Here is an 18,147-nt window from a genome sequence, read left to right on the forward strand (position 1 = left end):
TGTTCTTTTCTGAAGGAAGTGATCATGGTAATATTTGCTATAGACTGGTCATGAGGATTAAGCAAGAGAACCTGAATATCTCAAATACAGGGCCTCAGGGTGTTCAGTAGATGTGTTTTGAAAGGTGTCAACCAAAGGGTGGAGACCTGGAGGTGAAAGAGGCAAACTCCAACCTGAGAGTAGCAGATAGAATTCACAGGCTTCCTGCTGAAGCCACCCAGCAGCCAACCCTTCTACTTCCAGGTCTCCCTGAAGCCAACTGTGCTGTGGGTTTGCTGAGTCTCCATGGTCTAATGGATCTGTGTTCTCATGGGATGCATCTAGGAAATACTAGTGAGTTTCTAGGTTTCATGTCTCAGGCTCAGGACCCACATGACCCAGTTATCACCTACCCTGGGTAGGCCAGAAGGGAGGCCAGCCTTTATCCTGCTGCCCAGTCATTCTGGGCCCTATCTAACCACAACACTTGAAGAGTGAATCAGTCAGTACTCCTCCCTTGCTGGGGGAAAACAAAGGGGAATAAACACTTTGGAGACCAAACTTGTTGATCCTGGGCTAGCCCTTTGTCCAATAATTCCATCCTGAGAAATTTACTGGAAGGAAGGGAACAACTATCCATGCAGAGAAACATGAAGCAGCACGACAGCGGCAGAACTCTGCAATCTGATGAATGCCACCAAAAGGAGCCCAGATGAGGTGTGATCTATTCACCCAATAGGATAGTCTTCAGCAGGGAAAACAAGTAAAGGATGGCTGTGGGCATCAGTTGTCGATGATACTCAAAACCATTGTTAAACAGAAAGGGCGAGTCACAGCAGAATGTCTTTATGTCAACAACAGATATTTAAGGAGAAACACATCAGAGGTAAGACTCCCAGGAAAGGGGGGAGGTATAATGAACAGAACCCAGGATAGCAGGTTCCTCCAGGGGAGGGCACGGCAGTGCCTTCTGAGGCCCAGCACAGGCCTTCTGAGGAATAAACAAATTCTCTCAATCTGACATAGGTGACTTGGGTATCTACTGTCTTAGTCCCTTTGTGTTGCTATAACAAAATGCCATAAACGGTGTGGCTTATAAACAAGAGGAATTCCTCTTAACAGTTCTAGAGGCTGGAAATCCAAGATCAGGCACTGTTAGATCTGGTGTCTAGTAGGGGCCCATTTTCTGGTTCATAGATGGCAACCTTTCAGTGTGTCCTCACTTGGTGGAAAGGACCAATGAGCTCCTTGGGCCATTCCACAGGGGCACTCATCAATTCTGAGAGCTCTATTCTCATGAGCTCATTATCTGCATTACCTGCCAAAGGCCCATCTCCTGCTGTCACCCTGGTGATTAGGTTTCAACATATGAATTTTGGGGGAACACAGCATTCAGACCCTAGCATTTATTATTTTATCTGTAAGCAACAGAGTTGCTTTTTGTTTTGTTGTGGGTTTTTTTGTTTATTTGTTTGTTTGGGTACTAGAGATTGAACCTAGGGGTGTTTTATCACTGAGTTACATCCCCAGCTCTTTTTATTTTTATATATTTTTTAAATATATATTTTTTAGTTGTAGTGAACACAATACCTTTATTTTATTTATTTATTTTTATGTGGTGCTGAGGATTGAACTCGGTGCCTCACATGTAGAAGGCAAATGCTCCATCCACCATTGAGCTACAACCCCAGCCCCTTTATTTTTTATTTTGAGACAGGGTCTCACTAAGTTCCTGAGGGTCTGGCTAAGGTGCAGAGTCTGGCCTCAAACTTGTGATCTTCCTGTCTTAGCCTCCTAAGTCACTGGGATAACAGGAGAGTGCCACCTCCTCCAGCAATATGGATATTTTATATTCCTTTTGTGGGTATAAACTCATGTATAATGTCTCTGAAAGACAACAAAAAGGAATTTAATGTGAATTAGAGCATAGCCTGCTTGTTAGGCTTAAAACCTAATGGTAATGGAGTCATAGGGGATGGTTTTGTCCCTTTAGGAAAATGGGTGGATGTCTCAAGGCCATTCCAGGGATGCTGAAGTGGCTGTAGCAAGAGATTATGAAGACTGAAGAGGCAAAGACCTTAGGTTAGGGCTGGAGTTGCGGCTCAGTGGTAGAACACTTGCCTGGCATGTGTGAGGCCCTGGGTTCAATCCTTAGCACCGCATATAGATAAATAAAATAAAAGATCCATTGACAACTAAAAAAATATTTTAAAAAAAGAGGAGGGTGTTTAAAACAAAACAAAACCTTAGGTTACCTCCTGCACAAATCTGTCTCCAGCATTAAGGTGAAAGGTTAAAGATGTTGGCCCTAGCTTCCTTTCCTTCAGGAACAGAGGCTGCCAGCAAAACCAGAGCCCTTGCCAGCCATCTGGGGATGGGGGCTGTAGAGCGGCACTCTTCAAAGCCATTCCTGTAGATTCTGGGTTCCTATGTGCAAGCTGACAATCAAGACATAGTACATACTGTACCCAGAGTTGCCCAGTGTGGTGGCCACCAGCCACAGTGACTGCTGTGTACTAGAAATGTGAGCAGCAAGACTGAGGAGCTAGAGTTTATGCTTCATTTAAATTAATTTAAAATGATTAGGTTGGGTGCAATGGCATAGGCCTGTAATCCCAGCGGCTCAGGAGGCTGAGACAGAAGAATTGTGGGAGTTCAAAACCAGCCTCAGCAATGGTGAGGTGCTAAGAAACTCAGTGAGACCTATTCTGAATAAAATACAAAATAAGGCTGGGGATGTGGCTCAGTGGTTGAGTGCCACTGAGTTCAATCCCTGGTACAAAAAAAAAAAAAAAATCATAAAAAGTTATTTAAGAAAATTTAAGTATGTTTGAAATGACCTGAATATGTGAACCATTGTTTTCAATTGTGATTTTTTCCCTCTTTTTGTGGTGCTGGGGACAGAACTCAGGGCCTCAGGCATACTGGACACATTCTGCCACTGAACTATATGCCCAGCCCCCAAACGTGATTTTTATAAACTCTAAATATAGCTCAAATATTTCCAGGGAAATTTAACATCTGAATTGGGATGTGCTGGAAGTGTGTGAGTGTGGAAAAAGAAGGTAAGATATATTATTAATCATTCTAAAAATAATGATCACATGTTGAAATGATAATATTAGGATGTATTAGATTAAATAAACATATTACTAAAATTAATTTCATGTTTCTCTTTACTCTTCAATATAGCAATCAGAAAATTCTAAATTATGTATTGGCTATTTCTGTTGCACAGCTGCTCTAGAAGTAGAAATAGGGGATAAAGAAAGAAGGATGGGCCAGGCGCGGTGGCTCATGCTTTTAATCCCAGTGGCGCAGGAGGCAGAGATAGAGGATCATGGGTTCGAAGCCAGCCTGAGCAACAGTGAGGCGCTCAGCAACTCAGTGAGACACTGTCTCTAAATAAAACACAAAATAGGGCTGGGGATGTGGCTCAGTGGTCAAGTGCCCCTGAGTTCAATTCCTGGTACCAAAAGTAAATAAATAAATAAATAAGAAAGAAGGATGGGGAAAGGCCTCCACATGAATTCAGGTCCTGATGAAGTTCAGAGTCCAAGGGCTCTTATAGACCAAACCAAGGACTCTCAAGGCTTTAAAAAGGATGGTGGTCTCAGTTGCCACACCATTCTCCAATTGCACAAGTACTCAAGATGTGCAAAGGAACTGGAATGAACAGGTTAAAACAACTGTAATTAATTTATGATTGAAAAAAAGAGGTCCAGTGAGTGACCAAGGATGCCAATCACCTAGGCATCGCCAAATGACCCCTAAGCCCAGTGTACACCACCTGGGTGCCAGCACAATGCAGAGTGTGCTCCCCAGTCAATTGCCTGTACAGCTACTGGGTATCACCCCTTGTCACTCTCCTAAGTTAAAAACTGCCACAAACTATAGTGGCCAAGGGTGCACAGAAGGTGAGTGCAACAAAGGAATGAGTGATAGAGGGGATCTGGGGACCCTCGTGGTCACACCTGCTTATTTTCCCAAAGAAACTGGGAAATCTATTTTCTAGGTCCCAGTTTTTGCAATGGTGGCAACCAATCCTAAAGTTTCTTCAAACACTGTGTGGGCTACATAACAAGTGTCGGTGGGCAACTTACGCTTAAATCCAAACCCTGGCCACCACTTACAAGTGGGGTTGGACCTCCTTTGTCTCCTGCAATACAGAGTTGTACCAGCCACTCACAACTGATCCAAGTCGGCCACCAGGCCTTTGCCCGTGTGGCTCCCTATCCTAGAATGCCCTCCACCATTACCTTGAATCCTGGGGACCACCGGCTTTCCCAGACCAGGGGTAGTTTTTCTTGGCTCCACAGCCATTCTTTGGGCTTCTTACTTTCAAATTATGGAGTGCCTGAATCACATACTTGTTTGCATCCTGAAGCACTGAAGTTTTACATGCTAGTACAATATAGCAGTCACTTAGGCAGGCAAAACGGATATCACCCTTTATCTCCTCTGTACAGAACACGAAGTTCAAGAGAGGCTCAGAGAGGTTGGGAGAAGCCCGAGGTCACCCAGGTCTACAGAATCCAAGAGCCAGAATTTGGAATCCAGATCGGGGTCGTTTTCCAAAAGCTGGACTCCAGCTCCCTGGCAGGTCTAACAGTTTCACCTGCTGGAAGGAAGGGTTTCATTCACAAAATCCAGGCTTGAAAAGAGTATGTGGCCAGAGGATCATGAGTTCAAAGCCAGTCTCAGCAAAAGCAAGGCACTAAGCAACTGAGTGAGACACTGTCTCTAAATAAAATACAAAACAGGGCTGGGGATGTGGCTCAGTGGTCGAGTGTTCCTGAGTTCAATCCTCAGTATCCCCTTCCTCCCCTCCCCCAAATTTATGTGTATATTTCTCTATATATTCCACATCAATAATACACATAAGAGCATTATATAATATTGCATATATTAATGTTATACTTCAATTCTCACGAAGGCAAGAGACAAGCTTCGAGATAGCCACAGCTCCCTCCAAACGGCCCGGCCATTTGCCCAGACTTTGCCAGGGCCGTTCGCTCGCAGTCGCATGGCAGGACAAAGTATGGAGCTTTCCAGAAGCCAGTGGAAATGTACCCCGTCCTGGAAAGGAGGTCGCAAGGCCCCTGCCCGCCGGCCTCACCGCCCAGCACGTCCGCCAGTGTGTGCGCATGCCCCAGCGCGCCTCCGAGCGTCCTGCGTGCGCAGCGCCTCCCCCCGCCGGCGTATGGCCCGGGCAGCTGCGGGGCACGAATACTCACGGCTCCGCGGGGCGCACAGGCCGCGGCGGTCCCCACGCACAGTCCACGGCGCCTGCAAAAACGGGCTAGCTCCTCCGGGCGCGGGGTCCCGGTGTGGGCCTGGACCGGGCCGGAGGACGCCGACCGGGGCAGGAGGCCGGCGGCCGCGCGGCGCCCGAACGTCCACATGCTGCTCCGCTCTGCCGCCCGCTCCACCCTCCCGCGCGGGAACGCGGCGGCGACACCTGGTGGCCGTGGGCCGCAGGCGCCGGGGTTGGGCTCCCGCGCTCAGGTCCATTCTTTAGTGGGGAAGCAGGCAGAGGGAGACCTCAGGAAGAACTTCCCAGCATTGTACTATCTTGTATTTAACAAAGCGCGGACCTTACCCCTTGGGCAGCATCTTGAATGTATAACCAAGGACCCTGACCTCAGGGAGACTTCAGCCTGGGGACCGGCCGCTGCAGAAATTCTGTAAGGGAGGCAGTTGGGAACTGCGGCCTTGCGGGGAACTGGATGTGCTGCAGGCTTCGAAACTGCTGGTCTGCACGTATAGGTCACATCAGTTAGGAAAAAACCTCTCTGTGTCTTGTCTGTAAAATGGAGTTTATAAAAGTTTCCACATGTATAGAGTTGTGGGGATAAAATGAGTTAATCCTTGTAAAGTTCTTTGAATAGGGACTGGTTCTTATTAACTGTACAATATATGTTAGCTATTACTGATAGATTTTAAAAAGAAAGTTTAATTAGGGTATATGTTGCAAAGGAATACTTTTGGAAAATGTGAATACTTTTTGTGGGTGAACAGAGGAGATAGGAAGGTGCTGAAGTTCATTCCTCCTCTAGGTCTCAACTCAGATGTCAGACGTCACCTCCTGCAGAATCCCTTCATGAAACCAAACTTCTATGTCCCTACAGTGTGTCTTAGGCATCTTCTTATGTTTCCAGAGCCTGCAATTAAGTTGTTAGCTGACTTATTTTTCTAATATCTCCAACACAGAATAGACACTCAACTGATGAATGAAAACAAATGAAAGAATGACTGATATACTTCTTTATTGACCTCTTACTTCTTCTGGTGACTTTGTTTTGTGGCTCACTGCCAAGGAACAGTGTGGAACTAACTGATACTGATCAATCATAGTTTTCAGAGTAACTTCTTTCTTAAGGTATTTGCATTTTACCTGGAATCTCAAACCTTTAAAGACCCAAAGAATGAATTTAAAAAATCTTATTACCCCCAAATCTGAGATTTCTCCAGTTTATGCCAACTAAGAAAAATAGCATCGTCATACACCAAATGATTCTTGCTAGTAACTTGGGTGTCTCCTTTTCTATTTTATTTTATTTTTATTTTTTGGTACTAGGGATTGAACTCAGGGGCTCTCGACCGCTGAGCCATATTCCCAGCCGTATTTTGTATTTTATTTACAGACAAGGTCTCACTGAGTTGCTTAGCACCTCACTGTTGCTGAGGCTGACTTTGAACCAACCCCTGAATCAGCCTCCTGAGCTGCTGGGATTACAGGTGAGCGCCTTGCTCCCTTTCTATTCTTTTCCCTTGCTCCCCACACCCAACTCATCAATGACTCCTGCATTAATTCTGCTTCAAAACATATGTTGAGGGCTGGGGTTGTAGCTCAGTGGTAGAGCAATTGCCTAGCAATTCAATTCTCAGCACCACATATAAATAAATAAAATAAAGGTCCATTGACAACTAAACCAAACCAAACCAAAAACATATGCTGAATTGGCCCAATTTCTCTGTCTTGGAGTCCAGTCCTAGGCTGTTTTCTCTCATTTGGGTAACTGTATTAGCCTTGTAGCAGGACTTTCTGGAAGAGTTTTTTCTTTTTCCTTTCTCCACACAGAGGGCTCTGTGATTTCTGTTAAATGGAGTTTTTGGGAGGCCACTTTCTTGGGATAAATTCCTACACTAGGCCTCAACAGACCAGGCCTAACCAGAATGGATTTACCTTTACTAGGAACCACATAATCAAACTTTAAAACAAGCCAGGTTTTGCTGAACATGGTGATGTATACTTGTAATTCCAGTGATTTGTGAGGCTGAAGCGGGAGAATCGAAAGTTCAAGGCCAGCCCGGGCAATTATGTGAGACTCTGTTTCAAAAAAAAGGGCTAGGAATATAGCTCTGTGGCAGAGTGCTCTTATGTTTATTTCCAGTGTCCAAAACAAACAAGCAAGCAAACAAACAAAATACCAAGGTAGATTTCCAAAAACTAGTAAGTGACCTGAGCTGGCATAAGGAAGTCCCCTCTGCTTTAACTGTATGCATTTTTTTTTTTTGTTCTTTTTTTTTGTGTATGTGTGTGTGTGTGTGTGTATGTGTGCGTGTGCATGCACGCTACTGGGAATTGAACCCAGGGTGCTCTTCTAATGAGCCACATTCCAAGTGCTTTTTATTTTTATTCTGAGACAAGTTCTCGCTAAGTTGCTGAGGATGGCTCTAAATTTGTGATGCTCCTGCCTCAGCCTACCAACTAGCTGGGATTATGGGTGTGCACCATTTCACCATTTCATTTCAATTTTCTGACAGTGTTCATTCCCTTAACAAGCATTTACTGTATACCAATGCACAATTCTAATACTGAAGATAGGCTCATGAACAAAATAAAAATCCTTGCTCTTGAGGAATTTATATTCTAAGATCACCAGTGGCCTAATAGTTTCTCTTAAATGATGTGTCACTTATGGCCTGGGACTATCTGGCTGAGTTTTGATTAGATAAGGAAGGGAGAAATGGCAGCTGTTCTTACTCCTACACATGTTTGAAAGGGAGTCTATCTGGTCTGCACAATGTCTGGGGTTGTCACTGTAGTTCTTTGCATTGAGAACACATCAGTACTCAAGGAGTCAGCCAGGTGAAGTGGCACATGCCTGTAATCCCAGTAACTTGGGCGGATGAAGCAGGAGGATTGCATGTTTGAGATCAACCTCAGCAACATAGCAAGGCCCTAAGAGTGAGGCCCTGTATGAAAATATAAAAAAATAAATAAAAATGAAGGACTGGGATGTGGCTTAGTGGTTAAGCGACCCTGGATTTAAGTGCCAAAGGAGGGGGGAGTTAAAAGTTGGATATAATGGTATACACCTGTAATCCCAGTGACTAGGGAGTCTAAGACAGGAGGATCTCAAGTTCAAGACCAGCTTCAGCAACTTAGTAAGACCCTTAGCAACTTAGACCCTGTCTCAAAAAAGGGGCACTGGGGATGTAGCTCAGTGGTAAATTGTCCCTGGGTTAGATCCCCAGTACCAAAAAAAAAACCCAAAAAATAAACAAAACCCTCCCAAACCTCAAGGACTCAGATAATGGCCAGAGGAACCTTCTGCCCAAAGGGTCTTGAGTGTGGTTGGGAGACAAGAGCAGCACAGGTGCTGATGGCACTGGTGAGGAGGTGTCACCTGCCTTGGGGTAGCATTTCTTCTGATTTCCCATAGAAAGCTTCCTATCTTCCTCTTGTTGGATAAAAAAACCTGAGGTTTAAAAAAATTTTTTTGGTACTTGGGATTGAACTCAGGGGTACTTGACCACTGAGCCACATCTCCAGCCCTATTTTGTATTTTATTTAGAGACAGAGTCTCACTGAGTTGCTTAGTGGCTCACTTTTGCTAAGGCTGGCTTTGAACTCATGATCCTCCTGCCTCAGCCTCCTAAGTGGCTGGGATTACAGGTATGCACTACGATGCCTGGCTCCCAAGGGTTTTTTAAAGAAGTATAGTTTTCTTGTGTTAAAGGAAAGGCTGTGTGCATAGGTGAGTTTGTAGCAAGTACTAATATAATCCTTTTAGATTTGTCAGATGCAGAAATTAAGGTCCAGAGAGTTTGACATGCCCATTGATTAAAGTGGAACTAGAACCCATGCTTTCTGACCCAGTGTTCTTCCCCTACAGTCTTAGTTAAATCTCTCTAGTTAAGTGTCTAGTCCCAGGAAGAGCTCTGACTGGAATGTGGTCCACTCCTTGGAGTAATCACTTTCGCTAATGGGGTGGCCAGTGTCTATTTTATGTTGCTATAACATAATACCTGAGCCTGGGTAACTTATTAAGAGCAAAACTTTATGTCTCACAATGCTAGAAGCCAGAAGTCCAAGATCAAGTCACTGGCAAGTTTGGTGTCTGGTGAGGCCTGGTGGCCTGGTCTGTTTCCAAAATGGCGCCTTAAATACTGAATCCTTTGGAGGGGAAGAGTGCTGTTCCTCACATGGCAGAAAGGCAGAAGAGAGCGAACCACCCCACAAGCTATTTTTATTAATCCATTTACAACGTCAGCACCTTCAAAACCTAAGCACCTTCCAAAAGGCCACATCTCCCTATACTCCTATATTAGAGGTTCACATTTCAACATGAATATTTGGAAATGACAAGAGCATTCAAACTCAGAAGCCAGTTCAGAGGCAGGGCATATTACATGATGAAGAGGGCTAGAGAATCTTCTAGGGCACCCTAAAAGGGAAAGCTATTCCAGTTCACCTGAGAGAACAAAACCCTAAGTCTCTAAATTCTCCCTCATTTTTGCTTAGCTGTGAGATTCGACTCAGTGCTCTGATTTTTCCTGCCGGGTAGTGACCAGCCCACTGTATTTACTTGGACTCACTGATAGGAGAGATTGCCCATGTGTTCTTCTCCAACATTTGCCAAGGGCAAAGTTTTCTGTACTGAGGGATGAGAAATAGGAGTATGTCCCAGGAGACTGATTATGGCTCCACTGCCTGAATCCAAACTCTGGAATGGCATTTAATACATTACCTTGAGCTTAATATAGATTGAGTTCATAATATATTCAGCAAGTTAATCAATCAATACTTCTGAAATGTTTTGAAAATGTGAAACCTGTAAATAATTTAAATAATAGGCTAATCATTGAAATGATCAGTGGCCAGAGAAAAGAAGGTTTGGATTTATTTACTGAGAATGGCTCCCTTCAGGGTCCCTTGGGTCCTTTGATTCTTGCTGTGACAGAATTAAGAGAACATTTGGCAGAATTTTCTCTCTTTTACAAAAAAAAATTTTTTGAGAAGATTTGAGGGGACAAGAGGAAAAAAGCATGTGATATATCTGAAATACCACTATAGTGTTGATTAAGGAATCTAATTTAGCCATCTTACTCCAGAATTCTTTTTATCACTGACTAGATATATCAATTTCTTCTACCCTCATTTAAATAATTTTGTCTTCCCGATGGTTCCCTCTTGTATTATTTTGCTTGGACTGCTAAAACAAGACACCATATGCTAGGCATAGTGGCACACGCCTGAAATCCCAGTGACTCAGAAGATTGAGGCAGAGGATCCCAAGTTCAAGGCCAGTCTGGGCAACTTGGTGTCTATGGCTGAATAAAACTCTATTGTGCCAGGTGAGGTGGTGCACATTTATAATCCCAGCAGCTCAGAAGGCTGAGGTGGGAGGATTGCGAGTTCAAAGCCAGCCTCAGCAATTCAGTGAGTCCTTAAGCAATTCAGCGAGACCCTGTCTCTAAGTAAAATATAAAAAAGGGCTGGGGATGTGGCTCAGTGGTTAAGCACCCCTGGGTCCAATCCCTGGTACCAAAATAAAATACAATACAAACAAACAAAAATCTCCATTGTGTGTATATATATATCACATCTTCTTTATCCATTCATCCGTAATGGATACCTAGGCTGTTTCCATAGTTTGACTCTTGTGAATTATTCAACCATCAACAGGGGTATATATGTATCACTGTAGAATGACTTTAATTCTTCAGGATAAATACTGAGGAGTGGTATAGCTGGGTCATATGGTGGTTCCATGCCCACTCTTTTGTGGAACCTCCATGCTGATTTCCACGGTGGTTGTACTCTATTTACATTTCCATAAACAGTATAAAAGTGGTCCTTTTTTCCCCACATCCTCTCCAGCATTTATTATTGTTGGTACAAGTTGTCTTTTTAAAAAATTTTGACATAGAGATGGGGACCCTACTGTATCTGGATGGAAACTGCCACGGGCACGACACCCACACTCATTCTCTGGTAAATGTCTAGCAGATCTTTTTGGGAATTTCATCTCAGAGTGACAAGAATGTGACCCTTGTGTCATCTTAAGGATGAGAAAACATAGGTCCCCAAGGACTCCAAAATTCTGATAAGGCCTGAAGATCCCTTACCTACTGAATTGATGCTGATGGTATCTTTGAAGAGAAGAAGGCACCTTCTAACAAGGAGGCAGCTGAGCACAGGGACACAGTAGTGACAGCACCTATTTGATCTGGGAGGAAACTGAAGGCTTCTTGTAATGGTTCATGTGGACAAGAGGGGAATGGCTTCCACAGCAGAGGGACATAACCTTAGAATCCACTCATCTCAAGGAAGTGATCTTAGCCACATACTTGGTGTTTAATTAAACAGAAGGGGGGAGATGCTGAGAGCCATAGCCGAGTCCGAATGACGCATGGCATTTTTGCCAGAATGGAGTGGTTGAGAGGTGATGCCAGCAAGCCATTGAGATGATAATGGTTATGTTAAGCTGTATATATTAGACCCCTGCTGTCCGCCTGGGCTTGCTACTTTAGAGTTCTTGCAGGAATTCACGGAGAGTTCCCATTGGTTGGGGAAATGCAGGGAGAGGGGTTTCCGGTTGGTGTGTGGTGTGACCCGAGAGAAGGCTGCATACGTGGTTCGCGGGAGTGCGGAGAATAAAGGAGTTCCTGTTTTGAACCTAGAAGGCTGTGTGGCGGCTCGGTTAATTTGTGCCCAGCCAGACTGCGGCAATTGGAGAAGCTAAAAGAAAACATTGGCATCATCTTATGGGATGGTGAATCCTTCAGTTCTAACCTACAGGTTGATACTTCCTTCTACTTAAAAAAATTTTTTTTAAATGTTTTTTGTTATTTTTAATTGTATATAACAGTAGAGTGTATTTTGACATATTAAACATACATGGAGTATAATTTTCAATTCTTGTGGTTGTACATGATGTGGAATTATACTGGTTGTGTATTCATATACGAACATTGGAAAATAATGTCTGATTCTTTCTACTATCTCCTATTTTTCTTAATACATTGTAAACATTAAAGTCTCAGGCATTCTGGTTATTTGGAGCCTCATAATAATCCTTCCAGCAGAAACTTAGCTGGTGTTATATAATTATTTCTCATTTGAATCTAATACTTTTTCTCCATCTTGCAAAGTCCTTTCATGTGTCCTACTCAGTTACAGGAAAATCATAAATACTTTGCCACACATCACTGCTGCAAATCACCGACGTGGGATTCCTCTGCCTGTGTTTATCTATGTATTGTGTTGCTCCTGGAGGATTGCCCGGAATTAACTCTTCAATAACGAGACAGGACCTTTCAGCCTCTGCTTCAGGATTGAAATCCGGTGAACATCTTCAACTCTTCTCTGGATCTGAGAGTTCACATAAGAGAAAACAGAGTTTATATTCCAGGCATACAAACTATGGAACACCAAGTCCATTCCCTACCCTGCTCATCCAGCAAGGGAAATAGGTCTGTAAGAATATTTTTGAAAATTTAAACAAGAGGACATTGTTTACTGATATTATTTCCTGATCATTTATGTAATAATATATGTTATATTTCAATTGCACTGAACAAGCTATTGTATTGATCTAGAATTAAATCATTCTGATCATGCTCTATTTTCTCTCTCTATAAGAGGTGGCTTGTACTTATCAGGAAATGACACTGGCCTTCTTATAAGCCATTTAAATCAAGTTGCTTTCTAAAGCCATTCAGTGTTCCTCATAATTTGCAGGATAAAATGTAAAATCTGAATTTCTTAGCAAAAAAAAAGGAAGTGATCTTATATTTATGCCCAGATTTATCATTATTTGCTTAAATAATTTAAAGTTGCAAAAAATTTAAAAGAATCTAAATGGCTAACATTTAGACGATTCATTAAATAAAGTATACTACATCCAAATAAATAAAAATTTCTTTGTAATTGTAGATGGATAGAATGCCTTTATTTTATTTGTTTATTTTTATGTGGTCTAAGGATCAAACCTAGTGCCTCACACATGCTAGGCAAAGTGCTCTGCCACTGAGCTGCAGCCCCAGTCCCAAGTTGTCATTCTTGAGAGCTAATTAATAGCAAACAATAAGTCAAGCCTTGCCATGTTGTTCCTGAGCAGGGTTTCTCAGTAGTGGTACTATTGATGTTTGGCCTGGGTGCTTCTCTGCTGTGGTGGTTGTCCCATACATCCTGAAATGTTTAGCGGAATCACTGGCCTGTCTCCACTAGATGGCAGCAGTATTAGCTTCCCAGACAACAGAATGCATTACAATTCATATTATACATATAGAGCCCAATTTATAACAAATTAAAAAATTTAAAAAAAAGAATGTAGAAAGGATAGTAGAATGCATTGGGCATTATTACCCTATGTACATATATAACTATATGACAGGTGTGATCTACATCATGTATAATCAGAAGAATGAGAAATTATTATATATGATGTATCAAAGTGCATTCTATATTCATATATAACTAATTAAAACAAATCAAAAAATTAAAAACAAACAAATTGACAGGCAAAAAAGTTTCCCCACATTGCCAAAAGGTCCCTTGCGGGGTGGGGTGAGGTTTCAAATTGCCTCTAATTGAGAAACACTGTTCTAGTGTAATTCTGAATTAAAGGCCCAGAGCAATATTTTTGTCCTATTTATAAATTTTAGATAATTTTCATAACTGTTCATATCCCTGCAAACTTGGTCTATTTTTAATCTGAATTTCAGTTTCTTCACCTGCAAAATAGACTAATGCCCTCTACCCTGAGGACTGAGTGCTTAAGGACTGAGTGACACAGCATGTGCCAAAGAGCAATCAGCAAATGTTACCAGCTATACACCTGGCTTCATGGAGGGTCTTGGGGTGTTTTGAGAAGCGTGTTTACACACACTTGTGGCTGCAGGGAGTGGGAGGCCCTCCTGGGACCACTTTGGCCAAACACAGACATCTAGCCTGTGCTTTCAGGCGCTGCAGGCTGGTGGGGGTGTCACTGAGATGCTGTTAGGTGCAGTTCCCTGGAGCTGATAGGCTTCTCCTCACACTTCATGATCCATCTCCTGGACTAGAAGCTGGCGGTCTCCACAAGTTAGGTGAGTGTTACTTCCTTTCCCTTTGGGCAGCACTGCATGCCAACTCTCTTCTTTCTCCCTCACCAGGTGAGCACTGCAGTCCCTCTACTGCTATCTTCACTCTGGGAGAAGCTGGTCCCTTGTTGAGGACCCAGGGCGAGGCACATGAGGTGAGGAGCTGAGGCATCCAGCCAAAACCTGGAATGGAAAGGCGGCTTGTCGACAACCATGAGCAAGGAGACCGATCCTCTTGCAGCCCTGACCCACCGCTGACAACAACTGCATGAGAGACCCTGAGCCAGAACCTCAGAGAAGCATTGGTCTCACATCCTAGACCTGAGAATAAGGACCAGACATGCTGTCTGCTCTGCCTGCCATCACTAGGCACGGTGCAAAGTGCTTGACAGACATCTAATGTATTTCTGCTAATAGTCATGCTGAGGACACTATTGTCTCCATTTTCTTAAAGTAAATATATTTATTTATTTTTTAGTCATGGATGAACCTTTATTTAATTTAATTAGTTAATTAATTAATTTTTGGTACCAGGCACTGAACTCAGGGGCACTCGACCACTGAGTCACATCCCACCCCTATTTTGTATTTTATTTAGAGATAGGGTCTCACTGAATTGCTAAGCACCTCGTTTTTGCTGAGGCTGGCTTTGAACTCGTGATCCTCCTGACTCATCCTCTTGAGCAGCTGGGATTACAGGTGTGCATCACTGTGCCCGGCCTTTATTTTTATTTATTTATTTGCATGCAGTGCTGGGAATTGAACCCAGTGCCTCATACATGCTAGGCAAGTGCTCTACCACTGAGCCACAACCCCAACCCTATTGTCTCTATTTTATGGAACAACATTCAGAGGTTAGTTAATTCACTTGTCCAAATCCTCCAGTTACCAGGTCCTCAAGCTGGGACTCAAACTTGTGTCAGTTAGTTGTCATGTTATTCCACCTGTCCTTTGCTCTTTCCAAATGAGGCTTGTGAAAATCACCAGCACCCCTTTTCCTTCCTGGTTTTCCCCTCCACCTCATTCCTAAGCAATGACATTCACTGAGCTCCTTGGCTAAGAGCTGTATGTCTCCCTCTGTCACCTTTGGTAGGTCAAATGGTGGCATCATCCTGCTTGGGTCTGGTCCCTTTAACAGAGTTAGTACCTGGCACACCCTGGGCGCCACCTTGCCGGGCATAATTGCCTTATTTTGATTGAAGCGTCCATGCACTGTTAGCCTACACAATGCTGTTAGATTAGATAAAGACAAAGGAGATGTATTTTAAAAAAACTATGATTGAGCTGGCACAAGCCTGTAATCCCAGCAACTAGGGAAGCTGAGGCAGGAGCCAGCCTTAGCAATTTAGCAAGGTGCTAAGCAACTCAGTGAGACCCTGTCTCTAAATAAAATATAAAAAAGGGCTGGGGATGTGCTTCAGTGATCGAGTACTCCTGGGTTCAATCCCCAGTACCAACCCCCCCCCCCCCCCGAAACCTATAATTGAGCATGGCACATTTCAAACATTATTTAGATAGAGAATACTATGTCAATCTGAAAATCCTAGAGAGGACCCGAATCTTTGCCAAAAAGTTCTGTGAATCAGGGGCTGGGGATGTGGCTCAAGAGGTAGGGCGTTCGCCTGGCATGCGTGCGGCTTGGGTTCTATCCTCAGCACCACATACAAACAAAAATGTGTGTCCGCCAAAAAAACTAAAAAATAAATATTAAAAAATTCTCTCTCTCTCTCTCTTAAAAAAAAAAAAAGATCTGTGAATCAGGATCAAAGAATTGGGTTTATGAGGCTGGAGCTGTGCTCACACACCTTCACATCCTCACTTTTCACCAAATTTCCTTTAGAAGAAGGGCCAGAGACCCAGGTCTCTGGTTCACATTCTGCTCTGAGAATGTCTATCTTCACCTTTCCCTTTTTAGTTTAATTTAATTAATTTATTTTTTGGCATTGGAGATTGAATGGGGTTGGGGGGGGCGCTCTGCCAGTGAGCTACATACCTAGTTCCCTTTTATTTATTTATTTTTTAAATTTTGAAACAGAATCTGCTAAACTGTTCAGACTGACTTTGAACATGTGATCTTGCTTCCCGAACAGTTGGGATGTACTCAGCATCCTTGGATTAAATTCCAAGCTCCCAAGGCTAGTCTCCAACTTGCCATCCTCCTGCCCCAGCCTCCTGGGATTACAGGAGTACACCAATGCTGCATCCGGCTCTCGACTTTGACTTTCTAAAATGTGATGATTCCTTAAGTTCTAGAGGCTGGAAGTTCTGAGTAGAGGTCTCCTCTGCCCTGGAGAGACCTCCTCAAACCCCTAACAGTGACCGGAGTGGCCTCATCTCGACCTTGGGGCTGATCCTTGAGCCCCAATAGGTGAAGAGTTGTCTCAGCAAAGAGAGGAAGAGTGGAGCAGGCAGAGGGGACTTCTGGACAGACCCAGAGGCTGGAGGAGAAAGGCAACAATGCCTGAGAAGCTTAAAAGGTGAATCAGGTAGACTCCTGCTCAGCAGGACTGAGCAGGGCCAGTAACTTGCCCCTAAGATTGCAATCTTCATTTTTTTTTCTTTTTTTCCTAAAAAACTCCAAGTTAAGCATTTTTTGTACCTTACAGGTCTGGTTTGTCTCCAGGCCCCATAGTCCCTTATAATGGATACAAACTTGTCAAACTTCCTGCATTTTCTAAATTCTGGAACTGGCCTTGGGTGCCACTGAATGCTTCCTTTGTCTTGCTGTATTATATAATTTTGATGCGAAGAGCTATGTAACTATTAGGATAATTGAATTGGGGTTTCTCATTTCTCAACTCTTTGCTCTATGAGCTATGATGCATTGGTGCTTGGGGTGGGAAAACATGGATGGGTTTAAATCCAGGGTACATGCCCTAGTGCTGTGGGGTTCAGGCAGGTGTTGGGAATGAGTGGCAGGCCCTACCAAAATCTTGGCCTTCTTGCCTTTTTCTTTTCTTTTCTTTTTTTTTAAAGAGAGAGAGAGAGAATTTTTAATATTTGTTTTTCAGTTTTCGGCGGACACAACATCTTTGTTTGTATGTGGTGCTGAGGATCGAACCTGGCCGCACGCATGCCAGGCGAGCGCACTACCACTTAAGCCACATCCCCAGCCCACTTGGTTTTTTCTTTCCAGCTGTTGCTGAAGACAGCATCAAGTGTCATTTCACTTTTTTCTTAGTGCTGATGTAAGAAAACCCACAGTGGGAACAGGATGATAAACGGCAACTGTCATTAGCCCTGAACTGTGGGACAGTGGGGAGAGTGAGAGGGTGGTGAAGTTGGGGGGTGAAGTACAGGGAAATGCCATGTAAGGTGCACTTCGGCCCAGTTAAATAGTGTCCTACTGTGTGTAGGATATTCCAACAGACAAATGTGGAGGATTTGGGGCATATGAAACTCATGAATTGTTAAATTTGAAAAATAATTCTCAAAATGTAAAATATACTGTACAGGCCACTATAATGTAGGTCAAATACTATGTGTTTACAGACTCATTAAGTGGTTTTTTTTTTGGTGCTGGGGATCGAACCCAGGGCTTCCTGCTTCTAAACTTTGTGTGTTAGAATCACCCGGGGGAACTTTTAATAATTTTCATGCCCAACTCACACATCTGACCAATTAAAGCAATCTCTGGAAGTAGGACCAGTCATCAGTATCTTTAATTTTTTTTTTTTTAGTTGTTGATGGACCTTTATTTTATTAATTTATTTATAGGAGGTGCTGAAAATGGAACCCAGTGCCTCACACATGTGAGGCAAGTGCTTTACCACTGAGCCACAACCCCAGTTCATCAGTATCTTTTTTTAACATTCCAAATGGTTCCTTTGTGTACTTAATGTTGAGATC

At 43.3% G+C, this 18,147-nt stretch overlaps 1 protein-coding gene and 1 long non-coding RNA gene across 9 annotated transcripts in view; one reads left to right on the forward strand and one right to left on the reverse strand.

Annotated features, from left to right (window-relative positions):
• The window catches only part of Pip5k1b (phosphatidylinositol-4-phosphate 5-kinase type 1 beta), a 333,977-nt gene that overhangs the window by 19,574 nt on the left and 296,256 nt on the right, over positions 1-18,147 (reverse strand). The window lies entirely within an intron of this gene.
• On the forward strand, positions 476-14,775 carry LOC114096599 (uncharacterized). Of its 5 annotated transcripts, XR_011704090.1 has the most exons (6): positions 476-865; positions 2,988-3,044; positions 6,193-6,361; positions 6,627-6,720; positions 12,389-12,687; positions 14,371-14,775. It is a non-coding gene; the product is annotated as an uncharacterized lncRNA (long non-coding RNA). The 5 variants fall into 5 exon arrangements; XR_011704091.1 differs by lacking the exon at positions 6,193-6,361 and having other exon boundaries at positions 477-865; XR_003583455.2 differs by lacking the exons at positions 6,193-6,361; positions 6,627-6,720 and having other exon boundaries at positions 477-865; positions 12,367-12,687.

This window comes from Marmota flaviventris, chromosome 13 (genome assembly GCF_047511675.1).
Source record: "Marmota flaviventris isolate mMarFla1 chromosome 13, mMarFla1.hap1, whole genome shotgun sequence".
In the NCBI taxonomy this organism is placed as follows: Eukaryota; Metazoa; Chordata; class Mammalia; order Rodentia; family Sciuridae; genus Marmota; species Marmota flaviventris.